This window comes from Micromys minutus, assembly GCF_963924665.1.
Source record: "Micromys minutus genome assembly, chromosome: 1".
NCBI classification, from domain to species: Eukaryota; Metazoa; Chordata; class Mammalia; order Rodentia; family Muridae; genus Micromys; species Micromys minutus.
This window is the reverse complement of record NC_137969.1, coordinates 19,830,765-19,856,356: the sequence shown is the minus strand read 5'-3', so window position 1 is coordinate 19,856,356 and position 25,592 is coordinate 19,830,765.

The window sequence follows — 25,592 nt, the reverse complement described above, 5'->3', positions numbered from 1 at the left end:
CAAGAAGTTAGACTCCAGAGAATCAAATAATCCTATTTAAAAATAGGGTACAGAGCTAAACAAAGAATTCTCAACTGAGGAATACCAAATGGCTGAGAAGCACCTAAAGAAATGCTCAACATCCCTAGTCGTCAGGGAAATGCAAATCAAAACAACTCTGAGATTCTACTTCACACCAGTCAAAATGGCTAAGATCAAAAACTCAAGCAACAGCAGATGCTGGTGAGAATGTGGAGAAAGAGGATACTCCTCCATTGTTGGTAGGATTGCAGGCTGGAACAACCACTCTGGAAATCAGTCTGGCAGTTCCTCAGAAAATTGGACATAGTACTACCTGAGAATCCAGCTATATGATTCCTGGGCATATACCCAAAAGCAGCTCCAACATATAAGAAGGACACATGCTCCACCATGTTCATAGCAGCCTTATTTATAATAACCAGAAGCTGAAAAGAACCCAGATGTTTTTTAACAGAGGAATAGATACAGGAATTGTAGTATACTTACACAATGGAGTACTACTCAGCTATTAAAATCAATGACTTAGTGAAATTCCTAGGCAAATGGATGGAACTAGAAGCTGTCATACTAAGTGAGGTAACCCAGTCACAAAACAACACACATGTTATGCACTCACTAATAAGAGTATACTAGCCCCAAAATCTTAGGACATTCAAGAAACAATTCACAGACCTTACAAAGCTCAAAAAGAAGAAAGGCCAGAATGTGGATGCCTCAGTCTTTCTTTGAATAAAACATTCATAGGAGGAAATACAGGGACAAATAAAGGAGCGGGGACTGAAGAAAAGATCATCCAGAGACTGCCTCATCTGGGATCCATTCCATATATAGCCACCAACCCAGTCACTATTGCTGATGCCAAGAAGTGCTTACTGGCAGGAGCCAAATATGGATGGCCCATATAGGCTCTTCCAGAGTCATACAGATACAGTTGAGGATGGTTGCAGCTAACCATTGTACTGGAGTTGGGGACCCCAATGAAGAAGATAAAGAAAGAACTGAAGAAGCTTAAAGCATTTGTAACCCCATGAGAAGAACAACATTATCAACCAGCCAAATCCTGCAGAGCTCCCAGGGACTAAAACACCAACCATTGAGCACTCATGGAGAGACCCATGGCTCCAGTTGCATATGTAGCAGAGGATGGCAGTGTCTGGCATCAGTGGGAGAAGACACCTTTGGTCCAGTGAAGGCACATTTTCCCAATGTAGGGGAATGCCAAGGCGCTGAAGTGGGAGAGGATGGTTGGGAGAGGAAGCAACTTCATGGAAGCAAGCAGAGAGAAAGAGCGAAGGGAGTGGGGGGGGCGGAGAGGATAACATTTGAAATGTCATTACAGAGAATATCCAATAAAAATAAAAGAATATTTCTGTAAGTCTACCCAATTCCTAGATTTTGGAGGGTGATTTTAAGAAAGTGTAGGGGTGAAGAGAAAAATTGAAATCAGGGAAGGACTAAAGGTTCGGATCTATCAGAAAGAGTCCAGATAGATCATGGGTGAAACAGAAGAGAGCGCAACGGGGATCCTTAGGTTTAGGGACAGTGGCAAGCTACACATGAAGACATTGAGGGGGAAAAAAACATGTTTTCAAGCAAAAGAGATGAAAAGCTAGTCCAGGGTGAAAAGAATAGACCGGAGAGATAAGAGGTAACATGGGAAGGTACAGACAGAAAGAGAAATCAGAAAAGCAGACTCAGCTTTACTGTGCAATCTAAATAGGATCCCTGTTGGTTTAAATGCTTTCATTTCCCTTGTTTCACAAGGCTTTCTTCTTGTTGTTTCCAAACCTGCTCTCTTTACCCCGCCCCCAGGAATCCATTTCCAGAGCTAATATCAAGAATACAGTCAATGAGCTGAGGCCCATGTGAGTCACAGTTGCAAAGCTGGAGAGCGGAGGGTTTATGGCAGGTGCCGCATTCACTGTTACAAAGGAGGAATCCGTTATGGCCCAGGAGTCTGTGGCAGAAGCCTATGATTTTATAGGGTGCCATTTGCCACACTAGATAAAGTATCATGTTTGGGGAAGGGAGGGGAACACTGGGATCCTGGACATGCTGAGTTGGGTGTGACTAACTGGCATGCCGTCGGGGTAGCCTGGGCTGGAATCAGTACAAATTACATGATGCGAATGGTCGTGAGACTGGAGATTATTGCCAAATGTGGATCTCTGCAGCCTGCCTTCCACAGCAAGACTGAAAAGGCATAGAGCTGGGAGAAATGAGGTCAACAAGGCAGCAGAAAACCCACACGCATCAAGAAAGAACAGCACCTGCTGCACTTAAGATCCTGGAAGACAAAGACTAAGAATGGTCTTGCTGGTCCCCGGTAAAGATGACATTTAATTAGCCTTTAAACAAATACTCACCTGAAGGGGAAGGTAAAAATAGCAAGAGGGGCTATAATGTAAAACACTTTTTAAAACATGGCCCTATTTCAAAAAGAAGGTGTATGGCCCGCATTTGCCACACGTGGGAGAGACGTGCCCAGCAGTGAGTGGAGAGAGAGTGAGGCCTGCAGGGTTCTGGGCCACTAGCCAGCAAGGGCCATCAGTGGTTCACATCTGAGATGGCAAGAGGCCCACGGAGGTGGATGAAGAGGCAGAGCTAAGCTCAGCCTGTGAAACCTGGAACTGAGCAGGCCTCTCTCGGCCAAGAACACAGAGAGGGAAGTCATTTCTGAGCCCACTGCAAGGGCTGCTAGGGATAGCACAGTGCACTGGGGGTCAGTGGGGAGCAGACAAGGGCCTCAAGGTTGGCTGTGTCCCATGCAGACCTACAGTGTGCTATTTCCATGTAACTGTTGCCTCTCCAGCTCTGTAACCAGGAGGAGGAAAGCCCAGCTGGCAACTCTGCACCAAATCCTGGAATCACTCAGCAGGAGGTTGCTTGACTGTCTGGGGCACTGAATAGCCAAACCTTTCATGGATGCAAACTTGTTTCTTATATATTTTTTATTCCCTTTTATTTTGATGAGTATAAAGTAAGTCCCGGATACTCAACCCTGTGACTTGTAATAACATCAGTCTGAAAATGCTAATTACAGAAGTTTCTACTTCCAGCCTCAGCCCCCATTGTTTGTTTGTCTCATGCTTCATTCAAAATTTTAAGCACTATGCCTTACAGTCTTTGTGACTTGTAGCTCCAAACACACAGCTACTCCTTGTCATAAACTCGGCTTCCTGAAGTCACGTAGCATTCAAGATCTTCCCAATTCCCACCCCGCAGCCACACCTTCACCCAAATAGTGGTGAGCCTCTGCCTTGTGTTTCACCCAAATTCGAGTTGTGTTGTTCTTCTTCTATAGTAAAATACTTCACTGGAGAAGTTTGGCGGGGGGAGCCAAAAATTAGAGGTGATGGTGGAGGAGGAATAGGGTCTTTGTGATCTCTGACTGCTTCACGCTTGCTTTGGGGTGACATTTCTAGAGAATCTAGAAAAGTGGGAGTGTGGATGTTTGTCAAATCTTAGAGGTGACTGTTTCCTTGTCCAGGGTCTGTGGAACCATCTGAGGATAGGTCAGAAGGAACAGTAGAAATGTCTGTATCTGCAAGAGAAGGCTGAAGCGTCTATAGGTTGCTTCTCTGGAGCTGTTCTAGATGTAATGAGCCCCTGGACTTGACAAGATGCTGGAACACACACATATATATACATTATAGGTAGAGATTAAGTATGTTTGGAAGAAAAAGCATTTTCAGGAGTGGCCCTAATGCTTGCATTTACCATTTTTACAAAGCCCTTGAATCAATTCCCTTAACTTCCTAATTCCTTATTAGCCATGTGCCAATTTTCTATTAAAAGCAAGCTTCGGAAGGATGTAAGGGAAGACTGAACGTCCACAGGCTCACTGCTCTAGCACACCACAGAAGAGAGATAAGAAGTCATTCACACAGCTTAGGGACTGAGCTATGCCCACAGTGTTGGTGTCTCAGGGTTAGAGAGGGCCTTCTGGTTTTCAAAATTCCAAAAGTTACAAAAAAATCTTTCTAATTCATAAATATTATAGTTTTGGTGGGACGAACATAAACAGCATGACACTTAGCCAGACATTACCTTAGGTACAGAGTGCACTCCATAGATTTACAGCAGTAGCTGTATCTGGGAACTCCTGGTCCTGTGCATGTTCTTGTAATCTGTTTGTCCAAACAGCTTTTGTCCCCTTATCAGTGACTTCATCTGCTGCAATAACAAATTAAACCAAATCTACATGTATACTTGCAAATCGTGAAAAGAAATATAAAAAATCATGCACGGGGTTTTATACTTTCTGTCCAGAAGGAGCACGTGAAAGGTCAAATTTCAGTAGCCAAACCAGTCACATGACTGAGCTGATTTCAAAGCAGGGAAGCCGAGTTTAGCACAGAGAGAAGTACCAAGTGAGCAGCCCTAAGGATGCTTACATTTCCCTCTCCAGCTCACAAGAAAGAAAAGGAAAAGATGAGCAGGATGACAAGGAAGAAAGGCGACAAAACAGAAGCTAGGGGACCTTGGAGGAAGACAAGACTGGAAGGAGAAGGAGGCAAGCAAAAGAAGAGTGTCAAGAGGAAAGAAAAAAAAAATTCAAGGGACAAGGAACATGCTCACATTTTCGCAGGGAGATAGATGTGTGACCTGGGTTGTTCTCCTCAGCTCATAAAGAATCAGCTGATTCCCCCCTGTAAATTGAAGCCAGTGGATCACAAGGTGGTTGCAGGGATCCAGTTCCTCTCTACAAAATGCTTCCCACACTGGCTGACAGGAAGTGCGAACACCTTAAACACTTGTCCGTGAAGCACAGATACATTCGTCAAAGCACTTTGAAGTCCGCCATTCTCCTTGGTCAGTCGGTACCTCTACCCTGCGACTTGACTCTTACAGATTCAAGAATAGATTGATCGGGAAACTGCCTTATGCAGGACTTGTCTCAAGATAGGGCAGAGAATGCACCCCCTCATCTTCTTCTTTCCTTTACCTCTTCTTCCTGCTCCTCCTTTCCCCACTCCCACCCTTCTCTAGGTCTACTCATCATGGCTATGGTTACCTGCAGATCAAGCCAGCATCAGTTAACACCCCATACATAGTTGAACATAAATATAACATCCACTTGTGACTAGTGAATATTTAGGACATATCAACATGAATGACTAGAAAGTACGAATGCAAGCTTGTGAATTTGACCTGAGAAAGGGAGTCTGACGCCTGTGTTAGCAGAAACTAGTAAAACTCCTCCAAACAAACTTCCCGGATGTTTTCCTCATCCATTGGTGAAGGCCTCTTATGTTTCACATGGAAAACAGACATCCAAAGGACATCGTGGGTTCCCGGGTGAGCTCACACCCATGGAAGAGGTCCAGGAGACCAGGAGCCACGCTGTTACAGTTTCTGCTCGCTCTCTACCACACAGCTACTCTGGGGAAACATCGAGCCTTTGGCTGAGAGAAAGGATTAGCTAGAAACAGATGCAAAGGTAAATATCATTGCAGTCTGGAGAGTCTAGTGTGTCAGTCCTCAAGAGGAAGGAGCCATTTCCACGGGGAACCCCTACACCCTGGAGGGCATATGCAAGTTCATATCTCCAGAGTATGCTGAGGAAGGACTGCCACAATCACAGCCTAGAGAGCACGGGTGGAGCATCGCATCAAGCTGCCTGCTTTCCCTGTGAAGCACATTTTCCATTCCTTCTGAGGTCTCTGTTATCCCAAGGAATCCATCACTGGCTCTTCTCCTGGTACCCGGCATTACTGTCCTACCTGTCCACATACCCTGACCTTTTGCCTCTGACCCCAGAGAACTGACAGCTGACGTGGCATCCATTGCATCATGTGTGACAGAATACAGGAAGACGCATTTCTCTTCACTTCAGATGTGTTAGGTGCCTCGGTGACGTAAACTAGGATCCACAAAGCACATAGAGTGTGTAGAGATGTTTGTGGTGGAGATTTGGAGGATACTGTGCCTGCAGTAGACACCCTGAATGGAAAAGAACAGTTGGGTGCTGGAATTCTTCCACCCTCATCAGCTCACTAGGGTCACGAAGATGACATGTCTGGACCAGTCATACCTGGCTCCGTAGTTAAGGGAGCCTGCTGCTCTTTCAAAACACCATCATTTTGATCCCAGCAGCTACATTCAGGAAGTTTACTACCATCAGTAACCCTAACTCCCAGGCATCCATCACCCCTTTCTGGACTCTCCAGGTACCCATACATATGTGGGTATATATACACACACGAATAAAAATAAGTCTTTAAAATAATTACTAAAGTTTACATGTAAGCTTAGAATACTTGATGGTTAAACTCACAAGGTAATTAACATTTGTTTTTTCAGTAGGACCAGTACAGATTTAAGACAGTGCTTAGGTCTACCATAGCAGGAATAGACAGGGCATGAGGGCAAAGAGAGGGGATTGTAGACAGTGAAAGGAAGGTGCTAGCCTCTTCAAAACTGTCCAAACTGAGCCCTCTGTAATGTTCCAGGACCTGTTGACCTGCCTTTGCTTGTCTCTACTGAATTTCCAACTAAAGGTTTCTCGAGGTAGAAATTGAGTCCCAGATATTAAATCCTAGTTACCACTGAATTGTCACCTCTTTAATAACTTAATGTACAGTTGGTGTTTAATAATTTCTGATGCATTGAAATGTCTCCATATTTCCCAGATCACTGAAGGTTTGACCACTGATGGAGAGAAAGAAGAGTCACCACAACCTTGAGCTACTTTTCATTACGGCTCACCAGCTACAGCAACTGGGCAAGAAGACATTGAGCCTCTGTGAGCCACGATTTTCTCTTAAGGAAACGGGGACTAAAATATCAAAATATAACTGAAGGGACTAGGGACATGGATGAAGTACTTGCCACACAAGTAACAGAACCTGAATTAAGATTTCAAGCACGTGTGTTAAAAAGTCTTGCGTAGTGGTTTGTACCCATAACCCCAGCTCTGGTGAGAAGGGGCCCATTGGCTCCCTGAGGCCAGTCAGCCTAGGCAAGTCAGTGATCCACAGGCTCAGTTAGACGCTGGCTCATGGACAGTCATAAATTTACATACATGATTTTTCTTATTTATATGACACCTGTGAAATTCAAATAATAAAAGCATAAGCCTTGGAGAAATGTTGTCAGGGTATCAAAACCCCCTCACACATAGAAAACAAAGGTTCCCCGTGATCTCCAGGAAGAGTCTGCCTACCTTCATCTCATGCCTGCCTCTCTTGAGACCCCTTCTGTTGGTGTCTGTCTGTGCACCGTGGCTGTGTCTGAGCACCTGTCTCTCCTGCCCTCTCTTCCTCCACCCTTTCCCTACCTCAGAGGATGTGCTATCCAGCCTTGTTTCCAGATTTTAGATCATTCTTGCTGACCCATGGCCCCGCATCTCCTCATACACTCTGTTCTTTTCTACCTTACCTTCCTTTTCTCTTCCTCTTCCTCCCATCTCTCAGAACTTAAGTGTCTCATCTTAAGAAACTTCAATCTTCTATTTAAATTTCATCCACAGATTGCATTCTTGTGCCTTTGGGTTTTATCCTAAACCCAAAGTCAGATAGGTTTTTCTGGGTTTTCTTTGAAACTTTCATGCGTTGGCATTTTGATCTATAATCTTTTCATACCTTTATTTTAGTATAATTAATAAACAAACAAAAAAATGTAACATATAATGTAAGCCTCTTGAGTTACCTCCCATCCGCTTGTATCCCTTTTTTTCCTATAGTCTGTGTGCTCTCTGAGTGACCTTGGCATGTCCCTGTGTCCTCCCTGCCGTGGCTCTCTGTTGCCTGACTCTCCATCAGCTGCCTTTTGTCAGAGCTGTTCTTATACCCTTAGAAATCATCCACTGAGTGCACATTTTCTTAAACACGTCCCTGAATTCCTCAAGTTCACTATGTCTGCTTCTCGCCAGGTCCCTAGGTCCCATTAAAAAGGCCCTTGTTTGCTTTAAGCAGGAGCCAGCCAGACTCCTGTTCCCCAAAACAGCAGGTCAAGAAAGACAGAAGGTGGAGTGTGCGGGCCTTGCTCTGCCTGGAGGAGGAGCCTGGCTCACTTTTCCCATGAGGATATCAGTTCAGGGAAGGTCCAAAGCAAAGCTGCCCTAGGGCCTCACAAAACATGTGGACAACATTTATCTTTCATTAACCTCATGAATTTTTTTTTGTTCCGTATTTTTCTCAATGTCAAAATCACATTGGTTCACAGCAGAAAAGAAAAATGTAGACAGTATGAGAAATGGTAAAAATTTAGAATGAAAAGCTACTTAGCATCTCCCTCAGAGGGAGCAACTGCTACCACTGAACTGAATTCTCATTATGCTTTTAAATTCATGTGTCCTCTGTGCCGTGGTTCTCTGTTGACTACCGTTCCATCTTCTCCCCCTTCTCAGAGGTATTCTGAGAGCCTAAGATCTCATCCACTGAGTGCCCCTTTTTGTGAAGTTTTTGCCTTCGCAATAATAAGATCAGAGTGAATATACAGCTCCACATTTTTTTTTTGTCATCTTAATTTTCTATTCATTTTCCTTTGTTCTTAAAATTTGTAAGCATGGAATTACCTTTTGGTGGGAATTGAATGGAAATAGATTTTTAACAGTTCTCAAGTTCTCATGAAAATGTTTTGAATGTTTTAATAAGGCTACCATGGAGGTAGCACATCTTCCAGCCCTGCCCTCTGGAGAGTGAGTCCACTTTCCCATCTCACCTTGGCCTCCAGGATTTGTTGCTCTGGATGCACCAGGCAAGTGCTGCTTCTCTTCTGGAAGTTTTACCTGGCCTGTAAGCATGAGGCCCCACAACCTCCCATGCTTTCCTTCTTAGGAACCTGGCACTTGTATCCTCCATATTGCTCTCAGCATACATGATGCCCTGAAAGGGCATCTGTGTGAACATTATGAGAGAGGACCAGGGAGGGTAGCAGGGTTAGAAAAGTGTGAGGTTTGCCTCTTTTCATTTATCTATTGTGAAAAGGGAAACTTCTACAAACCTTGGTGGCCACAGGCAATAATATATTATTTTCCATGGGTTACAAGTTTATCGGGTGGCCTTTCTGTTGCCCATGGTTTTGACTGAACCCCAGCAGTGGCCTTGGGCATCTGTAAACTCCCATGGAAGCTAGCTGAAACTCAGACTTGTGGGTATAATTTTTCCTTCCCTAGACATTTCCCATGGATGGGTAGCTACCTCACTACCAACACCCACTGTATGAGTGAGAATATGAACTCTGTTAGGGCAATGAGCAGTGATTCTTACAACCAACATAATATAGGGTCTACAAAATAAACACTGCCAGAGACCATGACTAAGGCAGCACAAGACTCTCACTAGCTACAAACACTGCTAGATTGTGAGTCACACGAGATCAAACCATAGTAGCTCTGCCGGGACCATGAGGGGAATCACTTGGCACACCAGATAGTCTGAGATTCTGTGCCAAGGTGGACAACATGCCAGCTAGCTGTGAGACTGCATTTCAAAGAAAAAAAGAAATAAGAATTTTCTTAAAAATTAGAATTAAAGTAATATTGCTTGCTTTTATTTAAGTTTAGATACATTTTCTTAGTGCTCAAGGCCTTAGCTAGAAATATCTGAGAATTATCCAAAATGCTCTTCAACCACCCTAACATAGCCTATACCTATACTCTAAAGGCTAAGCTACCCTTATGAGAATTGAACTCCAAATGAACAGAGATGGCCAAGGGTCTCTGCTTTAGAGAAATCACTCAGACTGTTGCTTGGAGCGAGAAACCAAGAAACAGGTACACTAGTAGAAATGATGAAGATGCCAGAGTTGAGAGCCATAGGAAAGTGGCACAGGCAGATAAAGGGAAAAGATAGACCAAGAACCCTCACAAAGATTCACTGGGAGCATCACATCCTTCAGAATGGTACATAGTTTATAAGAGCTGCATGCAGCACAGATTATATCACAGGCTCAAATGCTTTTGTTGATAGAAATAAATAACCAAGGCAGCTTTTCTGTTTAGCTAAAATTGTATTCTCAGAATAGTCTATTCTCCACAGCATCCTTAAAATGAACCTTGAGTTGCCAAATGGGTTAGTCATCTTCCCATTGATGCAACTAAGTGCTGGAGGCAATAGAGCTTAAAAATAGGAAAGTCCATGATCTGTTGGCTGGTTGCTTTTAAGTCTGTGGCAAAGCAACCAGGGATGGTGGGAAGAATATTAGGGAGCAAGCTGCTCACTGCATGATAGCAAAGTATGAAGCAAGCTAGCAAGAGGAAGCCCAACATCCCAATGTCTCTTTAAAGGGCAAGCTCACAATGACCCAACTCTGTTCCAGTAGACCCTGCCTTCTAAAGGCCATGATAACTCCCAATCATGCCAAAGGCTGAAGACAAAGCCTTCAGTCCCCATGCATCATGGGGAGACATCCATGATCATTTCTAAATTATAGTATCAGAATAGTCTACACAGATCTCTGTTCCTCAAACCCCTTGAAATCTACACAATATTCCAGTCACCCAAGACCTGTATTCTACAGAAACGTGATAAATGTGTCTTGAACTTAGGCTGCACTTATTCATCCCCCAAAGTGTGTCCCGGCTCAGTAACTCATTGTATAATAAGCTCACTCAGTAAAACCCCTACATTTTCTCCACTAATGAATTCATTCAGCCGTGTCTGGACACTGTGTAGGAGTGACTAGTTGAAGGTGGGCAGATGGGCTCCTGAGGGTCAAGAGAGAGAATCTCCTTCAGACCTCTTTTCCAGCTTCTGATTCCTCACTTAAAACTCACACATACATTATCAATACTGGATCGTCACTGGGACTCCTCTCAGATGCCCTATTGTCACCCTGTGTCATGGAAATCCTGCACATGAAGATCTGCAAGACTGGGCCCTTCATTAACTCCAGAAGTTCATAGATGGAATAAATATTGGGTTGGGTAACTTATAGTCCTGAATCTGGACCTTTGTGTAGCAGAAGTCAGAGACTTCAAACAAGACCAATGACTTGTAATGAACAATTTCAAGTAAAGATGTATGCATCAATGTATATACTGTGTGACACACTTCAGATTCCACAAGATTATTTTTTTTGTAATTCTATTTTTCAGGGGAAGTTGCAAGTATGAAAGGCAGATATGAAGGGATGGGAAAATGAATAGGATCAGGGCACATAATGTGAAATTCACAAAAAAACCAAATTAAAATTTGTTTGGCTTTCTTTTGACTTTTTTTCCCATGTTTGCCAAGACTGTGTAATATCAACACAGGCAAGGGTGAACTACCAATAAATCTCAGAAGATAACACTCTTAAATGAATTAGTAAAGGTGAGGAAATGAATTGGAGCAGATAAAATAAATTACTGTTTTCATTAACAGATACTATATGCACCTAGACCTTTCTACAACCAAACAGCTTTAACACACGCACTTAAGTGGTTTACCTACAGACATTACTTCAAACACTTCTGATTCCAACACTATAAAGCCAATGGCTGTATTATGATCATTAATAAAGAGAAAACTGAAGCACAAGGTCACAGGGTGGCTTTGTGGAAGTGTAACTGAAGCAAGGGCCAACCCCTAAGGCGTATATTGTCCGGCACAGAATCTACTGATGTTTGAGTATCTTCTGTGGAATTGTCATAGGGTGCACATTTACAAGGTCGTTTTACATGCATCCTGGAAGAACCCATGTTAGGTTCATCATTTCTATATTTGTTCAGATCCTGTTGGAACAGCTAAAAGATGGACATCATGACAAGTTTGATTATGTGATAATGTAGATAATTAAACTTTGGAGCAGTTCTTAGTAAAGAAAAATATATACATTCGTAAATCTTATCCAGAGCAAGGGCCCCAAGAGAAAGTTGCCATTCAGTAGGCTGTGAACCTAGAGACCTCATTCTTTCCTAATGAATTGCACCTTGCTATCATTTTTGTTGCCTGTAATAACATATACACTCAGAAAAGCCAAGAGTATTAGAGCAGAATGTAGAAGACAGAATTAAAATTAAAAAAAAAAGTTTGTCTGGCATCCTGAACTGCAGCCACTGTCCCACAGCTGGGAGGCTGCCTCCACGGCCCAGTTTCTTCATGTGGAAAGTACGGGTCATATATGTAGGTTTTTCTAATGGCTGTCAACAGTAAATAACACATGTAACGCCCCAGAGTGGAAGAGGATTTTGTCACCATTAGCTACCATATCACTGTCTCAAACTTGCTTTCAACAAGTACGGAATTAGGAATCACTCATTCTCTTTCTGCAGCTTGACATCATTGTCTGGGAGGCTTGAGTTTGTGGACAATTGATGAACCTGAACAGAAACACAGCTCTACTGTCTGACACTGATGATCGTAGTGTGGGATTAAAGAAGACACAAATTAAAGAAGAAACCAAATGTTGGTTTCCAGTCTGGCACTGTTGGGAGGTGGTAGAAGTGTTAAGAGGTGGGGTGTAATGGGAGGGTTTCTGGCTATTGGGAACATTGAGAGCTCAGTCTCTTCCTGTTTCTCTTCCACATCTCGATGAGGAGGAGAGCAGCGTTGCCCCACCAAACACTCCCAAAATAATGTGTTTTATCATCACAGGCTAGAGAAAAAGAGCCAACACCATCAGGGGAGCAAACTCTGAAACTGCAACCAAAATAAACCTTTGATCTTTGTAAGCTGGATATTTCAGGCATCTCTTCAATAGCAATGGGAAGCAGGCCATGGAAAAATGTCAGAATTTTTTTTCTTTTAATGACTATATTTTCAGAGTGTTTGTCTGTATATGTGTATGTGTGTATGTGTATGTGATTTTTTTTAATCCTACAAAATAATAATGTAACTTTGAAAACTGAGAAAATCAAGTTGCCTGTGACAACTGATCTAGGTTGTCAAGTTGATTAGATCTGGGATTAGCTAATAGACAAGACTGTGGGCAGGACTGTCAGAACTTCCTGGAAGGATTGACTGGAGGAAAAAGACCCTCCCCACACCCACTGTGGGCAGCATCCTCTTCCTGTAGGGCCAAGGTATAATGAGGTCTACAGGTCTAAAGTAGAGGCTGCCTTTACTTCTTCCTGGTAAGTGCATCTACTCTGCTGCTGCTGCTGCTGCTGCTGCTGCTGCTGCTGCTGCTGCTGCTGCTGCTGCTGCTGCTACCATGCTTTGCTAACAGGCCAGACAGAGACAGCAGAGGCATGCAGCCTCTGAACCAAGCAGTCATTGGGTCCTCAGCCTTTGTAGTGTGCAGATAGCCATTACTAGTCTACCCAGCCACTTTGTCAGAGACAGGCTTGCATCAGTTCTCTTCCTCTGGAGAGTCAGCATGGCTCCATTCACCATTTCCCACTTCAGTGAAGTCAGGATGTGGATGTGAGTTTCCCAGGATTTAGAAATGAGAGCGTTGATAGGGATAAGAACAGTGCAGGCTGCATGCACAACAGGCTGTGCAAAGTGTACCAGGCATGAGCTCATTTCTGTTTGAAGGACGTAATGAACATATTTCAAGCTATAAAATCAGATTGCTGGGTTTTTTTTTTTTTTTTTTTTTTTTTTTTTTTTTTTCCCTAAGTAACAACAATAAGACATTCCTGCCTTTCTGGCTCATTTCTCTGGTTTCCTTATGATAGGTAGGCTGTAACTTCCAGCATCCCCCAGCCTTATCCCTTTCCCCTCCCCCTCCTACTTCAAACAGTGTGGATGAGGGAGGAAGCACTCACAGCACATGGGAGGCAAAGGACAGAGTTCAGCCTGTTAAAAACCATTAATCATCCTGAGGTCACCAGAGCTGAGCATGTTTCCTTCTCCGAGGCTGTCCTGTGGGTGATCTGTCTCCTAACAGGTTTTGTAAGGCAGAGTTGTAAAGCGTTCTTGATGAATTATTATTGGCACTCAGTCCAAAGCCTTCAAGGCTGAGTCCACGAGAAGAAAAAGCAGACCCCGTCTCCTGTGCCTGCTGTCCATGAGGCCAGAGAACTTGCCAGTGGATGATCTGAGGCCCCTCATCCCTACAACCTGAACTCCAGGAAAGGGTCTGAGGCAGACAGGTTTATCACTGCAAGGTATTTAATAGGAGACCACCCTTAAGATCATACATAGCATATACCAGGTAAGGGATAGATTTGTGTTTCCACTTCACAGATAAAGAAACTGAGGCCAGGTCTACAATAGGGCACATCCCAAATATTGTGGAAGAGTCTATGTTAGACGACCTACAGTTAGTCTACCTAAAAACTGCCTCTTCTTTCTCTCTCCCTATAATGTTTGTCCTGGACTATAAGCTTTTAGAGACGCAGGCTCGCCTGGGTCCTACTCTACCCTGTAGGCCTAGATATTGTTCCCGGACCCTGATACCTGATTCCCTCCTACCAAGGCCAGTGTAAGGTCCTTGTCAGTGAGGATGCCCTGACCACCTGGCCTAAAACAGGCTCTGGCTGCTCTTCTTTACAGACCTGACTTGACTTCAAGCTCTCTTTGGGCCTATTGCTCTCTCCATGTCCCCTTGCTGCCAATGCAGTTCCAACATCTGACTGTAAGCTCCAGAAAGGCAGCCATGAATCTGCCTTGTAATCCACTATGGCAGGTGCTTGACTGATCATTGATGGCCAACACTAATCATTAAAGTTCTCTCTCTCTCTCTCTCTCTCTCTCTCTCTCTCTCTCTCTCTCTCTCTCTCTCTCTCTCTCTCTCCCTCTCTCCCTCCCTCCCTCTCTCCCTCCCTACCTCTCTCTCTCTCTCTCCCTCTCTCCCTCTCTCTCTCTCTCTCCCTCTCTCTCCCTCCCTCTCTCTCCCTTCCTACCTCTCTCCCTCTCTCCCTCTCTCCCTCTCTCCCTCTCTCTCTCTCTCTCTCCCTCTCTCCCTCTCTCCCTCTCTCTCTCTCTCTCTCTCTCTCTCTCTCTCTCTCTCTCTCTCTCCCTCCCTCCCTCCCTCTCTCCCTCCCTACCTCTCTCTCTCTCTCTCTCTCTCTCTCTCTCTCTCTCCCTCCCTCTCCCTCCCTCTCTCTCCCTTCCTACCTCTCTCCCTCTCTCCCTCTCTCCCTCTCTCCCTCTCTCCCTCTCTCTCTCTCTCTCTCCCTCTCTCCCTCTCTCCCTCTCTCTCTCTCTCTCTCTCTCTCTCTCTCTCTTCCCTCCCTCTTCCTCCCCCTTCCCCCTCCCCCTCCCCCTCCCTCCCCCTCTCCCTCATGTTCTATGGAACTATTTAGCAAAGAGTATTTCAGTGTTGTGTTGACTCTTCATTGACATTCATGCAGAGACTGTCCCCTGTCCAGATATTGGGTGGAGAGGTATCTCGGCGTATCAACCTCTCACTATGGCCAGTTGATACAAAGTGCATCCCACACACCAGCGCAACATTTTTACCCTCATAAACCATAGGAATCAGGCCTTGTCCTTATTCTCATTTTGCAGCTTGGAACTAAGTGAGATGGTGGAAACATGGGGCAGGTTATGCTTACAGAATATGAACTCTAGGAAATGTCCTTATGAACTTTCAATGGCGATAGAAAGCCATTCTATTTGGTGTTTAACTTTCCACCACCTGTGGGGAGCAATAACTAGACTTTCTTCTTCCAAATCTCAAGCAAATACATCTAATACTTAAGTTTCAGGATGCCTGAAGCTCTAGGTGCGAGGGACTATAAGAAACGCAGTTCTAGGCTTTTTGACCTTACAATAAGAAGGGTGGACCTGAGACAGAGTAGCCATAGCCATACTAATCATCTACCCCATTGTGGGCAGAGAGAAAAAGTTACTCATCTCCACTACTTCATCCCAGCCCCCAACTCCAGCAGACACACTCCCTGGGTTCTCTGAAGCTCTTCCAGCCAGGGAAGCAGGCGGCTGACAGCAGATCTTTGCCTCTCCTGTTTCTCCAAATACAATCCCCCAGTCTCACCCCCTGCTCAATAATAAACATCAGCTGCAGGCCCCCACATGCCCCATCTCCAGTGCATCACACATATGCTCCCCTCCAAACATCCTCCCCATTTATTACTTTATCTAGCCCCCAACTTCAACAGGCATTCCATTCCCTGGGAACCTGCAGGCCGGGTCATGCAGGGGTGCAGGTAGGCTAACTGCTGATCTTCACCTTTTTCCCTATTTTTCCGAATCCTAATCCCATAGTTTTACCTCCAGCTCTGTAGCAAAATGTCGGCTGCAGTCTCTCCTTCCTCTCTAACAACCACCTCCAACAGATCAGGTAGAACTTCATGTCCAAACTTTTTTAACCAACCCCCATTCCATTAGGGTTAAACCCCTATTCCATTAGGGTTACTATTGCTGTGATGAAACACCATGATATATAAATATCATGGGAAGGGAGAGTTTATTTGGCTTACACTTGCACATCAATGTTTATCACTGAAGGAAGTTGGTACAGGAACTCAAACATGGCAGGAACCACAAGGCAGTAGCTAATGTAGCGTCCACAAAGGGTGCATGCTTACTGGCTTGCTCATCCTGCTTAGAACTCAGGACCATCAACCTAGTGATGATTCCACACACAATTGGCTGAGTCCTGACACATAAATCACTAATTTAAAAATAAAATGCTCTACAAGCTTGCCTATCAATCTCAGAAATACATTTTCTGAACTTCAGTTTTCTCCTAGCCTGTGTCCTGTAGACATAAAATTAACTTTTTTCCAAAATTGACCACATACTCTCACACTAAGCAAATTTCAAAAGGTACATGAAAATTGAAATAAATTGTACATCCCATCTGACCACCAACGTTAAAGCTGGGTACCATCAACAATAATATGAACAACAGAAAGTGTATACAACCTTCATGGAAAACCTTACTACTCTACATAAAGTGGGTGAAGACAGATAATTAAGAAAGAATGAAAGACATTCTAGAATTGAATGACAATGGATACGCAACATACCTAAACTTATAAGACATGATAAAGGTGGTTCTAAGAAGCAAGTTGACAATACTAAGTATTCAAATTAGAAAGAAAATTAAAGAGATATCATACTAGTCACTTAAGTGCACACCTGAAAGCTCTTGAATAGAAAGAAGAAATCACATACAAAACCACTACACTGGAAAAAAAAATCAATCTCTAGCCTGGAATCAATAAAATAGAATTTTAAAAATACAAAGAATTAATTAAAAAAGACTTAATTTTTGAAATAAAGGCTTAACTAGAGCAATAAAGCCAACTGAAGGAGATCAAAGATATACAAACTGGAAAGGAAGAAGTCAAAGTATCTTTATTTTCAAGTAATATAACAGTATACATAAGTGACCCTAAAAACTCAGGAAACTGCTCCAGCTGATAGACACTTTTGGCAAAATAGTGGGATTCAAAATTAACAACGGAGTCCCCTTCTAGACTGAGAAACACCTTTCACAATAGTCTGAAAAACTATGAAATATCCAAGGTTAACTTTAATCAAGCAAGTGAAAGACACAAAGTTTAAGACATTAAAGAAAGAAATTGAAGAAAATGCCAGAAGGCAGATGATGTCACATGCTTCTTGTAGCTTAGTAGGACTAATATAATGAAAATGGTCATCCTACCAAAAGCAATTTAAAGATTCAATGCAATCCCTATCAAAATGCCAATATAATTCTTTACAGATCTTGAAAGGACAATTTTCAGGTTCATATGGAAACACACACACACACACACACACACACACACACACAAGCTAAAATAATCCAGAATAAAAAAAAAAAGTTCTAGAGATACAACCATCCCCCATTTTAGCTCTTCTACAGAGCTGTAGCAGCTAAAAATAAACATGATATTGGCACAAAAACAGACACATCTATCAATGAAATTGAAGTGACAACCCAAACATAAATCCACAAAACTAGGGACACCTGAACTTTTTTCAATTTTATTGGATATTCTCTGTATTTACATTTCAAATGTTATACCCCCATGCTCCCCTCCTTCCTCCCCCCTCATCTTGCTTCCATGAAGGTGCTCCCTCTCCCAATCACCCTCCCCACCTCAGTGCCTTGGCTGGTTGATGATATTGTTTTTTCCATGAGGTTGCAAACCTTTCAGTTCCTTCAGTCCTTTCTCTAGTTCTTTCATTGGGGTCCCCATGCTCAGTCTGGTGGTTAGCTGCAAGCATCCTCAGCTATATCTATATGACTCTGGCAGAGCCTCTGAGTAGACATCCACATCTGGTTCCTGCTAGTAAACACTTCTTGGCATCAGCAATAGTTACTGGGTTTGGTGGCTGCATATGGGGTGGTTCTCCAGGTGAGGCAGTCTCTGTAGATCTGTTCTTCAATCCCTGCTCCTCTATTTGGTCTTGTATTTTCTCCCCTGAGTGTTATGTTCTCCCTTCTAAGAAGGACTGAGGCATCCACATTCTGGTCTTCCTTCTTTTTGAGCTTCATAAGTTCTGTGGATGGTTTCTTGGGTATTCTGAGCTTTGTGGGCTATTATCCACTTATAAGTGAGTACATACCATGAGTGCTCTGTTGTGACTGGGTTACCTTACTCAGGATGATAGCTTCAAGTTCCATTCATTTGCCTAGGAATTTCATGAACTCACTGTTTTTAATAGCTGAGTAGTACCCCATTGTGTATATGTACCACAATTTCTGCATCCGTTCCTCTGTTGAAGGGCATCTGGGTTCTTTCCAGCTTCTGGCTATTATAAATAAGGCTGCTATGAACATTGTTGAACATGTGTACTTGTTAGATGTTGGAGCTACTTTTGGATATATGCCCAGGAGTGGGATAGCTGGATCCTATGTCCAGTTTTCTGAGGAACTGCCAGACTGATTTCCAGAGTGGTTGTACCAGTTTACAACCCCACCAAAAGTGGAGGAGTGTTCTTCTTTCTCCACATTCTGGCCAGTATCTGCTGTCACCTGAGTTTTTGATCTTAGCCATTCTGACTAGTGTGAGGTGGAATCTTAGGGTTGTTTTAATTTGCATTTCCCTGAGGATTAGGGAAGTTTAACATTTCTTTGGGTGCTTCTCAGCCATTCCACATTCCTCAGTTGAATTCTTTGTTTAGCTCTGTACCCCATTTTTAATAGAATTATTTGTTTCTCTAGAGTCTAACTTCTTGAGTTCTTTGTATATAATGGGTACTAGGCCTCTATCAGATGTAGGATTAGTAAAGAACTTTAGCCAATCTGTTGGTTGCTGTTTTGTCCTTTTGATAGTGTCCTTGGTCTTACAGAAACTTTACAAAGGTTTCATTTCATGAGGTCCCATTTGTCGATTCTTGATCTTAGAGCATAAGCCTAAGTTCTGTTCAGGAAATTTTCCCCTATGCCTATGTGTTCTAAGTTCTTCTCCACTATCTGTTCATTAGTTTCAGTGTACCTGGTTTTATGTGGAGATCTTTGATCCACTTGGACTTGAGCTTTGTACCAGGAGATAAGAAAGGATCGATTTGCATTCTTCTGCATGCTGACTGCCAGTTGAACCAGCAGCACCATTTGTTGAAGAGGCTGTCCTTTTTCCATTGAATGTTTTTAGCCCTCTAAATCACTATGAACAGAGTACATATGAACTCACAGAGACTGAAGCCAGATGCACAGGTTCTGTAGGGGCCTCCATCGGCTAGAGTCCTAGAGCTAAAAAGAGAAGCTGAAACACAAGTACTACTATGCCCAGCATGACTTCAGTTCTCTAAATGAATGTGTCTTACATTTCTGTCCCTAACCCAGAAGCAATCTGCAACTGATAACCATTTGCAAATGAAAATTGAGTTTCCTCAAAGGATGTCCCACTGAGAAACAAACTACTCTTGAGGGTAAGCTGTGTGCTCACAGTAGATGCCAACAGTCTTCTGTGAAGTTTCCTCATTTTGTCAGGTCAGGGCTCTTTCTTTCCCCTTTTCTTTCTTTTTATTCTTTAATCCCATCTTATTATTTGGCATTTTATTTAATTCATTTTTTCCTTCTCTTTTTTTTTACATTACCATTTCTTTCATTTATATTATGGCTTCCTATTTAATATTTTTACTTGATTCCTGAGAGTGAAAATAAATGACTGGGTTTATCTCTCTGTGTCCTTTGCCTTCGTTCCCTTTTGTTTGTTTTGTGCAATTCCAATGTGTTGACTATATTATATTATATCATATTATATTATATTATATTACATTACATTACATTACATTACATTATATTATATTATATTATAATCCTTTAGAAGTCTTTTTTTTTAAAGAGAGGCAGAAAGTGTGTGGATCTGGAGGGTAGAGGAAAGGGGGAGGAACCGAAAGGAGTTGAGGGAGGAAAGACTATAGACAGGATATATTATGTGATGAAAATATATTTTTTAATAACAGAAAAAAATTAAGGAAGGAAAAACAGTTACTTATCTACTAGATTTTAGGGGGTCTGTGCTCTAAGCTAGGGTGTTGGGGGAGAGAGAGGAAAGAACACAGACATGGCTTTGGAGTAGGTGCTGCAGTCAACGGTCAATATTGACACAGAGCTCCTACCCAGAAAAGCAAAAAGGTATGAAAAGAAGGAAAATGAATCAAGATCACAAGAGCCATGTTGGTGACATCACTGGTGACCTCAGAGGCTGTCCCAGAGTCCACTTCTGCTCCCACTCAGCCCTTTGAGCATCCTCTGTGAGATACTGTTCACTTGCCAACTTTCCTGTAGCTTTCTGGTGTGGGTGCTGGGAACTAGACTCTAGTCTTCTATAGGAGGAGCTAGTGCTCTGAACGGCTGAGCCATCTTTCCAGCCTCGTCACCTGGAAGAGCAAACGGATCGCAGTACGAGATGTGATTTGCTTGTTCTGCAAAGGTGCTCAGAAAAGTTGGGATCATCTTTTAACTAGAAAAGCCTAATGGTCCCCATCCCATGTGTCTTTTAAGCTATACCCATTCTGCCTAGAAAGTCTTTTAAGTGATAGAGTTGTCTTTCAGTGTGACTTTAGTTTAGAGAAGCCACAAGTCCAGATGGTTGTGGTTCTTTCCTTCTTTTTTCCTTTCTTTTTCCTTTTTCTGTCTTGTCTTGAATTTTTGTTTTTTTTTGTTTTTTTTTTTTTTGTTTTTTTTTTTTTTTTTTTTTTTTTTGAGGGGGAGGATTTGCTATGTAGCTCTGACTATCCAGCAACTCAAAGCCTAACCTCAAACTCAGAGATATTTGTCTGCTTCTCCTTCCCAAATGCTGGGATTAAATGTATGCACCACCACACCTAGTATGATTTCGTTTTTATAAATGAAAGTATCTTACATTTATAATCAGGAAAAAAATACATTAGAAATATGTCTTTCACAAAATATAATACCACCCATTTATAAATCTATAATCTTGTTCTCTCTCTCTCTCTCTCTCTCTCTCTCTCTCTCTCTCTCTCTCTCTCTCTCACACACACACACACACACACACACACACACACACACACACACATCTTTCTCATATACACAACTATTTTTATAATCCTCAGGGTGACTGAATACTTGAATCAGGACCTGAGAGACCACATAGCTAAGTTGTGTCCTGCTTACATGTGGCTCTAAGGAAGCTCGGAGCAGAGGACAGGGTAAACATTACCTCCTGCCTTCTTTAGAACAGGTTAGCTTTGGGGCTTGGCTTTGTAACAATCCATTTCTAATAGAAATTTCCCAGCAGCATGAATGAGTATGAAAATCGGGGGCTGGATGCCAAGCTATCCCTCCTGCTTCCGCCATTTTTTCAGATGAAAATCGGGGGCTGGATGCCAAGCTATCCCTCCTGCTTCCGCCATTTTTTCAGATGAAAATCGGGGGCTGGATGCCAAGCTATTCCTCCTGCTTCTGCCATTTTTTCAGATGGCGCAGCCGAAGCTGGGATAACTCAAGAGCCCACCAATAGTCCTGCAGAGGCAAAAAGGCAGGGTCTGGAAGTGGAATTCTGATGCTAATCTGTTTTCCCCACTGAGAAAAAAAAATCCCAGGCTGAGCGACCCAGACAGACCAGGCTTGGATCCAAGGTCAGATCATGGTTGGTGCTGTTTGTTTGCACAGCATGTAACATTGTTTAAGTACTGAAACTCAGAGACATCCCTGGCGAGACTCGCTCTCTGAGTTGGCGCCCAACGACCACGTTGTGGTCTGCTACGGAGAGAGCCGCGGGCAGCACAGGGTGGCTCTTAGCAGGGGTGGCGCGCTCTGCTGTTCCGCGTCACCTCCCTTCGAGGTACTGTAAACATAAGTCCACTGTATGTTTTTAAAACGTGAGAAGAAGCAGGATCCTGCCCTCGTGTTTTGACATAGCCTGCAGGGAGGGAGAATGGGACGAGCAGATCTCCAGCTTGTGCAAATGTAATTGCTTTTCCCACCTGATGGTTAATATCAGGCGGGCTGCCTGTCGGACAGCAGAAGCTCGAGCTCAGCAGTCCAAACCCACACCCACAGCAGAGCCGCACCAGGACTCAGACTCATCCCGAGCAACACTGTGTTCTGAAGCTTTGGTCCTCACTGGAGAGGTTGACCTACTTCTCAGCTTTCATCCATCGAGCCAACTCCTGTTGGTTCCATTTAGCAAGATAGATGTCCTGGTGACATTTTGGCCAAGGTATTTGCTATTGAAAAGAAGTTGAAAGCTCACTGATACAGTCAGCCCCACATGTAGATTCAACCAAAACAAGCATCAAACGAAGATGCATCATTACACGTATCTATGCTGTTTTTCTTTGCTGTTATCTTGCTGCTCTGAGAACAGGAGTTCAGTTCCTAGTACCCACATCACTCAATACAAACTGCTTATTTAGTACTCCAACTCCACGAAATCCAATGCCCTCTTCTGGCCTCTGCCAGCACCTCTACTCATAGGCACTTAAAAATAAGGCACACATGTACACACACTTAAAAATTAAACGTCGCATTGTGCCAGCTAAAATACAAATAATGCAATTGTACAGCAGGCTGTGTGTAGGCTGCATAGGAACACTATAACATTTTATATAAGGGTATTAATCATCCAGGGATTCGGGTGACCTGAAGTCCTTGAACCAATCCTTCCTGGATATGGATAGATGACTCCACTTCTTATGCTCTGAAATGCTTTAATTCAAGATTTAACTTCTCTTCGAGATACTCGAAGATGTTGCACGACTATCTAAAAGAGGTAAAGAGGCACCTTCAGGCCTCAGCATCTTCAGGCTGAGCCCTCTGGGCCCACTCCTTCCCTCACCCTCGGTGGTTAGTTGCTTTTTCTCCTGCCTCCGTGTCAGAGATCCTGGTTGATTGATCCTACATGCAGTTTATTTGTTTACTCCTTGTGCCTCTGATATTTGCTCCTTATAAGCCGCATCAAGCTTGTGGCTGTGTCTGACTCCTTGATGAAATTGCAGTACCTAGCCCACTGCCTGGAACACGGAAATCATACCGTGAAAGCTTGTTGAATTGAGCTTCTACCCCAAATGACTAGCCTAACTCTTGAATTCAGCATTGCTGTGGTAGATTTCCAATGCATGGTTTGCAGACAAATACCTGGTTGAGCATAGAAATGATTTGTTCGAGCAGGGAGCAGATATTAGGCATTAACTATATCTACAGATAATGTAGAGAGTAAACATAGACCAGTTTCAAGATAATAGTAGGAAGGATAATGGATCTGGGCATCTAGTGCAAGTGCAAGGGCCACAGATGGGGGGATTTCATCAACAACAGTTCCTACTAAGATAAGAACCTTGATAAAGGCTCACCAGAATAAGACTTGAGCTCAAAGAGCTAACCATCAGATGGATCTCAGGGAACCTGATGGGGGAGCTGGCAGAAGGACTGGAGGAGCAGAGAGGGGTTGCAACCCCATTGGAAGAACAACATAAGCTGGCTTGACCTCGAAGTTTTCCCAGAATCTAGACCACCAGTCAAGGAGTGTATGTACCTGGAGGAATCCATGGCCCCAGATCCATATGTAGCAGAGGATGATCTTGCCTGACAGCAACAAGAGAGCAGGCCTTTGGTCCTGGGGATGCTTGATGCCCCAGCATGGGGGATAATGAAGCAGTGGGTGGGAGAGTGTGGGTGTGTTGGGGGGACATTCTCATACAGGCAAAGGGAAGGAGGAGGGCAGATGTGGGATATGAGGGCTAATGGAGGAGTAACTGGGGAGTGGGATATCATGGGATGGGGTTGGTGGAGGGGTAACTGGGAAGTGAGATATCATTTGAGATGTAAATGAATGGAATGATTTTTTTTTTTAAGTGAGCCTCACAGAGAGAAAACATTAAGCAAGCAAAAAAGAGAGATCCATTCCTATCCCTAAAACTGTGGCAAAGAATAAGACAACACATCAAGAGAGTCTGGGGCTTGAATGTGGCCACTGTTACTTATCCACTCTCTTAGGGTTTTACTGCTGTGACAGACACCATGGCCAAGGCAAGTCTTATAAAGGACAACATTTAATTGGGGCTGGCTTACCGGTTCAGAGATTCAGTCCATTATCATCAAGATGGGAGCATGGCAGCATCCAGAAAGACATGGTGCAGGAGAAGCTGAGAGCTCTACATCTTCATCTGAAGGATGCTAATAGAAGACTGGTTCCCAGGCAGCTAGGTTGAGGGTATTTAAACCCATCTCCACTTCGACACACCTACTCCAACAAGGCCACACTTCTTAATAATGCCACTCCCTGGGCCAAGCATATACAAACCATCACAGCCACTGTGTGGTGACAAAGAGGTTGTGTTAGCCTCTTTAAGAAGGTTTTACGGGAAAGCCCATGCATTTGGTAGTGTGTTGAGATGCAAGTGGCTTTTGAGTCACAAAGTCAAAAGGCAAGAGGCACATAGACATCAAGGTCTAGAGTTCAGGGGAGAGTTTTACACTTGAGATACTGTAGAGGTAATTTTCCCTTAAATCTGCTTCTTTTATGCTACATCTGGGGACAGAATGTGGAGAGAAATGTGCATAAGGAACTGCAGGAAACACTCAGGAGAGTGGCCCAGAAGCTAATTCCTCCAATGAAAGAGCTGTCTCTTCTGTGTTATTGGTAAGCTCTTTTAGGCAGCCATTATACCTCCCATCAAACCATCTAGGAAATCCACTTTTATCCCTCTCTTTCCTATCAATAATGTGAAATCTCAGAGGGTCCAGAGAAGGCCAGGACTTAAATAATTCTCACATCATCAGCAACTAACCCAGTGATATACTGTAAAGAAAGAAATGAATGAACTGTCTAAACTATAATCAAACACGTTGTCCTGTTGGGAAGGTATGTCTCAGGGAACTCAGCAAGGATATTAGGAAATACAAAACATGCTTCAGCTCAGCACAAGAGCTGCCAAATGATAGAAGAAACTCCAACGAGACGTAGTATTCTGCATCAGAGAATGCCCATGAGCAGAGATGCATTGCACCCTCCTGCTCTTCTAGGTGGAAGCCCAACTACAGTGTCTAAGAAAAGCAGCTCCGTGGTGGGAGGGGGGATAGAGGCTCTTAATTCAACCTGCCACCTATGCCCACTGACTTTAGAGAAGAAGAGTTCATCCCATCATTAGAAACAAAGAAGAAACGTCTGCAAGCTCCATTCCATGGAATTTCCAGAAGGCCTGCCACACATTCAGCCTTTCCCTCAGTATTCAGTACCCTCACAGAAGTTCATCTTAAGACACGGTCTCGATTTGCTTGTGTTCCACTTACAGACTCTTCCCAATCCCATGGGAGGTCCCTTGAGAAGAAGGACCAGGACTGTTTATTCATCAGGCAAAGGT